Below are 9302 nucleotides of genomic sequence, written 5' to 3' on the forward strand. Positions count from 1 at the left end.
GGGGGTGTCCAGCCTTGTCCTGGATAAACAAGGGGAAGGAGGTTCTTGCAGAGTTCCCTTTTCCAGAACAAATGGATATGGGAGGGAGGATTCCTTTCAACTCCATCAAGGATTCCAGGAGCCCAGGGCTCAGAGGATTCAACATTGTCTCCTGACACTGAGAGCAGCCTCCTATGTGTCCAGCTCTGCACTGAGAGCTTTCCCTCATTCCAGCCTCCGGTTTCGGCTGATGTAAAAGGACTGAATTCCTTTTGTCACCTTTCTTCTCCTTAGTGAGAGCGGTAAGGGTCTTAGGTCTTTGTCTGTCCTGCTCAACCCTGTTATAATACGGGGCTGAACCAGAGATCCTGCTGAGGAAAAGTGACACAATTACAGAAAATGTTTTCTCTTCCAGTACAATTGCAAGATAGATGCACGCAGTTCCACAACTTGATGTGAGGTGGGTGAAGAGATGGATTACAATATTCATAAAAATGGTTGTGATTCTTCCATTCAGGGTGCAGCGTTTGTGACACTGTCTAAGCCTGTCCCACTGCCTGTTAATAGCTGGTCATCGAAGATTAATTCAACTTCTTAGATCGAATGTGACCAGTGAAACTGACACATGTTAATTTCTGATTGTTTGATTTACAATTTGGTATCATGATGATAATAATGAACTGACAGCTGTTTTCTGAAAATGATAAGCAGTTTCCAGTTATTTCAACCATAAAAGTGCTCTAGAATATCCTCCTCCACTTTAACTTAAACACATGTGAAAGCAGTGATTTTGTGGGGTTTCGTTCACACACTGGGACAGTCACTGTCTCATCTAAATGACCCACAGTCCTTGAAGCAGGTGCATCACCTGAGAGAGGACAAGCTGCGCCCAAAGTAGGTCCTGTGTGGGACGTGAGGCAAGTGCAGTGGGGTCTTGGGCACCTCCTCCTGTAGGTGGCCTCCAATCCCCAGAGCCACCCAGAAGGAGCTGGTGGTGCTGAGAGAAGCCACAGAGCCTGGGAAGAGGGACCCACCTGCACGTGGGCTGAGGGGTTTGTACTCTGAGCTGTACTGTGGTTGCCTTGGGCTGTTTCTAACCCATTGGTTTGATTTTTACATTCAAACTTTAATAATAATAATAATAATAATAATAATAATAATACAAACACCTGTGGCCTTACTGCCTAAGTGAACAGGTAGGTCCTGGGCAGTTGTTAGCACCCCCATCTTCTGGGTGCTTCTGCCAGGTCTCATTTCTCTGCCATGGCCAGGGTGATGTCTGTCCTGTTATTTTTCATACCTTTGTCACTTCTTATTCATCACCCACCAGTGTGTGGATTTTGTCTCATACATTTCCCATAAATTACTATTACAGCAGTACACCAATAATGTCACATAGAGGCCTCTCTGTGATTCTCAACCCCCGTCTGTGTAGCACATGCTGGTGTCTGAGGCTCGGTCCCCCTATTTACTCATCCATTACAGTGCTGTGTGGCCTGCATCCTGTCAAGTGTATTTTTGATTAGTCAGCAAGGCTACTACAGGTATTCTGGGGTTTATCTCCAAGTGCAAATTGCATCTTAAGTTTATACACTAAAGGGGTGGCCAGTTAGCTCAATTACTTAGAGTGCAGTGCTCATAACGCCAAAGTTGCCGGTTTGATCCCCACATGGGCCACTGAGCTGCATCTTCCACAACTAGATTGAAACAACTACTTGACTTGGAGCTGATGGGTCCTGGAAAAAAAACACTGTTCACCAAAAAAAAAAAAAGTTTATACACGAAACAGACAAATTGTGGGTTGCAGATTATGGACAAATTTACATTTACTAGAAAATGATGGTGGAGGGTGTGAATTCACCCCCCTCTCCCCCCCCCCACACACACACCTGTCATTTCTATGTGTTCACATCTTCAACATGGTTTCCAGCAGTTAGAATCACCTACCTTAGTATTTGTCCACATAGTATGTGAGCCAGGATCTCCTTGTGGTCACATGGTTGTTACTGACCACCACTGAGCCAGACCATGTGGTGTTTCATCTTCTGTGAAATATTTTCTTACTTTGGTTCCCTTTGAGTCACTTGCATGTTCACTGATTTCTGGTGTTTTCTGAGGTACTTGGGGCAGGAATCCCTTTTCATGTGCAGACACTGTGCACATTTTCTCTGGAGTGTGGTTATCTTTTCACTCTCTTTACTCTGTGCTGGTGAATGGACTCTTAATGTTTATAGTTTAATTTATCCATTTTGTCCTTTGTAGCTTATTCTTTTTTCCTTATATAAGAAAACTCTGTACTAGGAAGTCATAGACACTTGACTCTAACTGGTTCTTAAAGTGTTCTACATTTAAATCAGCGTCAGGTTGGTTGTTTTACATGAAATTGATGACAAGGACATTCACTGTTTCCTGTGGCTAACCATTCCTCATCCCCCATATGTCCGTCGTCCCCACCCCAGGGCAGTGCCTGGTCTGGGAGAGATTCATGCCCCACAGATGGTCCTGTCACAGACTCCCATTCTTATCCATGGGTCCCTCCTGCTGTGCTGAGTTGTCCGAGTCACTGTTGTGACTTCATGTCTTGGTGTGATACGAGGAAGTTCTTCCATCTGGTTCTGTAGAGAACATGGCTATTCTTAGACATTTGCTTTCCTTTTAGTTTTTAGAAGTAGTTTTATAAATTCAGAAATGAACAAAAAAAAACCCAACCTGGTTTTGGATGTAATGTTGTTTTATTAAAATTCTACATGTATTTGGGAGAGTTCATGGTGGCACGAGTTTCCTTTCAGAGAACATGTGCCATCTTTCTATTTGTTTCTTTGTACTGTGACGTCATTCAGATTTTCATAATTTTTCATTAAGATCATTTTATATCTTTCATTAGACTTCCTATTGGAGAAACCTGCAGTTCTCCTCCGGTGTCTTTCTCCTTTACTTCCTTTACCTTCTGACCCTTTTGGTCACCAGATACACATGCCTTTCCCCCACAAGCAGTGCTGTGACACCAGCCAGGGGTCCTACAGTCTAACTCAATTCTGACATCACCTACCTGGAGGTAGTGTCAGACCCCACAGGCAAAGGACTCAGTCCCAAAGGACTGTCCTTCAGTTCAGATGCCAGTCACAGGTACCATGTCCCCAGGTACCCACAGCTTCTGTGGGACTTGGCTACAACTCGAGGTTCCCATGACTCCCTCTTGGATTCATTACTAGAGCAGTTCACAAAACTCAGGAAACATTGACTCATGTTCACCAGTTCATTAAAGGAGAAGAACAAGGATGCAGGGAACATCCAGATGAAAAGATACAGAGCCTGCCTGAGGTTGGGGACAAGTGGGTGGGTGGGGGAACCTGAGTGTACACACCTCTGTCCCTGTGGCACTGGGGTGTGTCACCCTCCTTGTGTGGATTTGTCCAACCACCTGGAAGCCCTGATCCTTGTTCTACTGGGGTTTTCTGCATCTTCTTCCATCTTCTTCACATAGGTATGATCAGTTATTACCTCCATTTCCCAACCGTCTGCCCTCCCTGATGGATGTGATTACACCTGAACTGTCCACCCTTCTAATGTTGGCTGGGTCCTTCTGGTGGCCACCCAGAGTCACCTCATTAGAACAAAAGATGCTCTTAGTGCTCTTATGAGTTAGGAAATCACAGGGGTTTTAGGAACCTCTTGTCAGGAACCGGGGTGCAGAGAGCACTGTGTGTTTCTGAGTGTGTGTGTGTGTGTGTGTGTGTTGTATCACAGACAAATTTTAGGACTCTAAGGTAATTTGTAATAAATAAAAATTTATCAATAAAATTAGTTTTAATCAGCTAGGTTATTTTCAAAAGTGTCTTTTAACTGCTGTTGCTAGTGATTCCAAGTGAACTGTGATTTGCTTTTATATCACCTTAGTATTCTGAAAACTCACTAGAGGTATTTTCTGCCTATTCTTGTTCTTCATGGATCTTCTATATTTATACTTTGAGTTGTGAATATGGGCAATTTGTTTTTTTCCATAATTCTTATGTGGTTCTTTTCTGGTGATGCTGGGTGGGATCTCTACGAGGAGAGGTAATGAGACTCCGTGTTTTACCTACTGTTGGGAAAGGGTCTTTCGTTTCATTATTGGATGTTCTCCAGTGAACATGTCTTCCCCACGTGTTCTTCCTCAGACTCTACAGGGTCCCGCCCATCCTCACCTGCTCAGGGTCGTGGTGGGAACACCCCTGGACTAGGACACATCTTGTTTTTCATCTATTCAGTTCCTTTAGGATGGTATTATGATAAATTATACCTGGTTTCATCGTGTTTAACTGTACAGTACAGTGTATGTAGACAGTGCACAAGCAACTGTGCAGCCACCTACACAACCTGAAGTGACAGTCCTGTACGAACAGCCAGGCCAGACCTGGACCAGGCCTCACACCACAAATCCCACTTGAAGTGACTCCCCAGACAGGCCTCCTCTCCGGGTGGATTACATGTGTGTGCACCCCAAAGTCAGTGGATTCATTTCTGCACATTTTCTTTTGAGTGCATGTCACATCACACCAGATGTCTGATTGTGTGTCAGTGTCTATTGTTCACAGTTCTGTACCTTCCCATAGAATGATGGCCCACTCACTTTTGTTGTTCCCGAGTGTCCTATGATGGGACTGTACCATTTCCATTTCTTGGTTCCACTGCTAGTGACCTTGATGGTGGCTTTAAGGTACTCTATACTGACACACAATAACCTCTCTGGGAGACATCCCCTCCCTGGCTGCCCAATGCATACATAGTCCACAGCCAAGTGCTCATCAGCCTCACAGCTCCCAGGAGACGGGACCTTCACACACTGCATCTGCATGGAGTCGCACATTCCAGGCATATCCTGAGTGTCATCTGTGTCCAGGATGCATAAGAGCTTCCTCAGGTGGAAAGTGCCCGAAAACGAGTGTCGTCTCTGTCCTGTCTGTGCCAGTTCTCAGGGAGGAGGCCTCTGGGTAGTGAGCTGTGGGGTGTGACCTGCAGGACCCCAGGATCACGGCTGCTGAAGGACTGGGAGAGCCTGGACTCCAGCAGCGCCCTAGGAGTGGCCAGTATGACACCCTGATGGCATGAAGTGCTGGGAGGACAGTTCCCTACAGGTGCTCAGGGACACCTTACGGCCCTCATCCTGGCTCCTGGACTCCTGGAGGCATGAGGGTCCACCCCGTTGAGGAGGAGGCTGGGGAGGGCCACTGTTTGCCTGTGCTTACCGCGTGGGGAATATTCTAGAATCTTCTGTTGCCCCATTCATAGTGGGTGATGGGTAGGTACAGCATGTTGGCTCCAGAACCAAACAAACCCAGTGAGTGGTAGGCCTGCTTTAAAGCAGTGGGAGCTGCTAAGATAAGGTGTGGTCCTTCCCTCAGCTGGTTCATGAAATAATTACCAGAGATTTTAATAAAGTGGTGGGACCTTGCGGTTCATGGGATGCAGTGGCTCCATGCTGAATGGAAAGCTCTGTGACAGGCCAGGGCCCTGCCCACAGTCTAGCTCTTCCTAGGTCTGGAGTTCAATCCTGAAAATCCTAGGTTCCTCTCTCCCTCACAAAGCCAAGGTCCCTCCTCCACTTACAATGTCATCAGTTAACTCTCCCCTGTGCAGCATCCAGAAACTGCTGTGTTTTAATGATTTCTGGTTTCTGCACAGAGACACCCATTGCTCCCCACTGGCTTATAAGTTCACCCTCTTGCTCATACCCAATGTCTGGACTAATACCATGATGTTTACGTCTTTGCCCTCTCATAACGCATGCCTTCACCTTGTTCTGCTGAAAATTTGGGCTGTTTTTAGATATTTGTTATTCTTAGTAGGTTTGGAAAACAGTTTTTGTTAAGTCCTAAAAAGTCTCATTTGGAGATATAATGGGATTTTGCAAAGACTGTAAGTCAGCCTTGAGAGATGTGACCTTTTGCTGGCAGAATTATCCTAAGAATGTGCCATCTTTCCACTTCTTTCATTCTTTGATATTACTCAATGAAGTCTGAATTTCATCACTGAGATCTTTTTTATATCCTTCACTAGACTAAGTATTTATATACCTATGGATTTTAGCATCACATGTATTAGATATTTTAACTTGAGTTTTCAACTCAATGTTGCTATTAAGTAGTTAACATACAGCAGGACTATTTATATTGAGATTTGATCTTGGCATCTTACTAAACATCTTATCGTAGGATATCCTTTTTATTATGTTGGAGATTTCTATGCACAGTCCTCAGAGGTATGCATGAAGACAGGTTTTCCTTTTATAGTTCTTGTAAATTTGTTTTCTGGTGGCCCAGGACCTGGTAGAATATTGAATGGAGGTGAGGTAATGGGCATTCTTGTTTTGTACCAACATTTTTTTCCCAGTAAGACAGTGAACATCCTGATATTTATATTTTTTAAGCAGCTCGATTGACAACGTACCTAACATGCAACTCACTCATCCAAATTGTACATTTCAGTGGTTTTTGGTGTATTCACAGAAATGTGCAAACAACATCCCAAGCAATTTTAGGACCTTTTCATTATTTCACAAGGAAATCCCAAAGCATTTAGCTATCACTCTCCAATTTCCCCACAGCTCCTTACCCCAGCTCTATGTCTCTACAGATTTCCCTGTTATGGACATTTCCTATGGATGACATCATAACGTGTGGCTTCTTTGACTGGCCTCTTTCATGTAGCAGGATGTCTCAGAGACCACTTACATTGTAGCAGGCATCAGTACTTCACTTCTTTTTTTTTTAATTGGGGAATTGGGAGATGGGGAATTGGGGGAAGGGGAACAGACAAGTTGCTGTCCTTTTGTTCTTCAGTCTAGTTGGGGAGGATGTTGCTTTGCTGGCCCAAGTTGGCACCATCATTGCGCTCTTCCCAGGTGAGGCATATCAGTCGCAGGCTTCTGGACGGCCACTCACGGCGGCTACTGGCTGCTCACGCTGGCTGCTGGCTACACACTGTAGACCATGGCAACCCACTACAGCAGAGGCTGCAGTCTACACCGTCGCCAGCGACTCACGGCAGCCCAGCTCCAGGCTGAGCTGTTGTTCAGCATCTTAGCTGTAGAGGGCAGTGTCACTGGCCCTCATATATGGGATCCAAACCGGGGCCCTCTGGCATCCCAAGCCAGCTCTTAACCAACGCGCCACTCAGTCGGCCCAGTACTTCACTTCTTTTAATGGCTGCCTAATACCTATTGTGTGGAATATCAAACTTTGTTTATCCTTTGATGAGTTGATGGGCATTTGATCTGCTTCCACCTTTTGGCTGTTGTGAATAGTACCTCTGTGAACATTTGTGTACAGGTAACTCCTTGCCGATCTGTACTCTGCTCCCTTCAGAATACTATGTGTAACATTTCTTTGGGGGGTTTGAAAGAGCAGTTAGGTTGGCAGCAAAATTGAGAGGAAGGTCCAGATTTTCCGCAGAGCCCCTGGCTGCACATGTGCACAGCCTCCCCACCATCTACACCCACACTGGAGTGGTGGCTTTACTACAAGCGAACCTCCATGGACACATCAAGGTAAACGACGTCAGGGTTCACTCTTGCGGTTGTCCATTCGGTGTGCATCTACAAATACATCAGGACATGCACCCACCATTACAGTGTCATGCAGAACACTTTCAGTGCCCTGGAAGTCGCCTGGGCTGCACTCATACATCCCTCCCTCTGCCCTAACAGCAACCATGGGTCCCCATTGTTCTGCCTTTTCTAGAATCTCATAGCGCTGGATTCATACAGCACAGTCTTTTCACTTGGCATCTTTCTCTTAGTAATGTGCATTTCAAGTTCAGTCATGTCTTTTTGTGGCTTGTTAGCGCAGTTCTTAGCACTGAGTAATATCCCACCATTGGAAGGTAGCACAGTTTATCTAGTTACACACTGAAGGACATCTTGGTGGCTTCCAAGTTTTGGCAGTTATGAATAAGCTGCTATAAATATGTGCATGTGCATGCAGGTCTTGTGAGAACATAAGTGAACAACTCTGGGTAAAAGCAAGGAGCAAGATAGCCAAGTTGTGTGGCCAGAGTGTGTGTGTGTACAGAACCGCCGAACTCTTTCTAAAGTGGCTGACCACGACCATCCCCAGCAGCACTGACAGCAAGTTCCTGCTGCTCTATGTGCTCGCCAGCACTCGCTGGTGTTGGTGTCCTGGGTGTGGGCCGTTCTCATAGGCACGTGGTCGCAATCACATTTTACTATCCTTAACAATGTGCTGTTGAGCATCTTTTTACATGCTCACTTGTCGCCTATCGTTTTTGGTAAGGTGTCTATTCCAATCTCTTCCCCATTTCGTAATGGGGTCATTGATTTTCTTATTGTTGAATGTTAAGGGGTGTTTGTATATTTTGCAAACAGTCCTTTTTCAGGTATGTCTTTTGCAAATCTTTCCTTCAGTCTGTGGCTTCTCAATTCTCTTGACAGTGCCTTTTGCAGAGCAGTTTTTAATTCTAATGATGTCCAACATATCAGTGATTTCCTTCACAGATTGTGCTTGTGCTGTTTTATCTAAAAAGTCATCCCCAAACCCAAGGTCACCTAGATTGTCGCCTAAGTTATCGTCTAGGAGTAAACGTCTTGCATTTTACATTTAGGTCTCTCATCCATTTGAGTTACTTTCAGTTACGGTGTTAAGGTGTCTAGATCCACTTTGCCATGTGACATCCAGCTGTTACAACACCATTTGTTGACAAGACCATCTCTGCTGTTTTGTCAGAGATCAGTGTATTTGAGACTGTATTTGTGTGGGTCTGTTTCTCGGTGCTCTGCCCTGTTGCATTCATCTGTTTGCCTGTTCTTTCATCAGCACCACACTCTTGATCACTGTACCTTAACAGTAAATCTTCAAGTCATCTAGTGTCAGTCGTCTGATTTTGTCTTCTCCGATACTGTGTTGGCTGATTAGGCTTGTTTCTTTTGTGCAGAAGCTTTGAAATCAATTTCTCAGTAATGCACAAAATAACTTGATGGGGTTTCAGTTGGGACCGTGTTGCATCTATACATCAAGTTGGGAAGAATTGATATCTTGAAAATCCATGACCAGACTACCCGTTTATTTAGTTCTTTGATTTCTTTCATCAGATTTTTGTAGTTTTGCTTATAAAGACTGTACAAATCTTGTTAGATTTATACCTAAGTGTTTCATTTTGAGGGGTTTGCTACTGTAAATGGTATTGTTTTCTTTTTTTTAAAAGATTTTTATTGGGGAATTCGGGGGATGGGAACAGTGCTGGGGAATTGGGGGAAGGGGAACAGACAATTTGCTGTCGTTTTGTTCTTCAGTCTAGTTGTGGAAGACGTTGCTTCACTGGCCCAAGTT

General features: G+C 44.8%; 1 protein-coding gene across 1 annotated transcript in view; it reads left to right on the forward strand.

The window, feature by feature from the left end:
* The window catches only part of LOC109390645 (zinc finger protein 14-like), a 33856-nt gene that overhangs the window by 952 nt on the left and 23602 nt on the right, over positions 1-9302 (forward strand). The window lies entirely within an intron of this gene.

The sequence above is a fragment of the Hipposideros armiger genome, unplaced genomic scaffold (genome assembly GCF_001890085.2).
Source record: "Hipposideros armiger isolate ML-2016 unplaced genomic scaffold, ASM189008v1 scaffold_275, whole genome shotgun sequence".
NCBI lineage: Eukaryota > Metazoa > Chordata > Mammalia > Chiroptera > Hipposideridae > Hipposideros > Hipposideros armiger.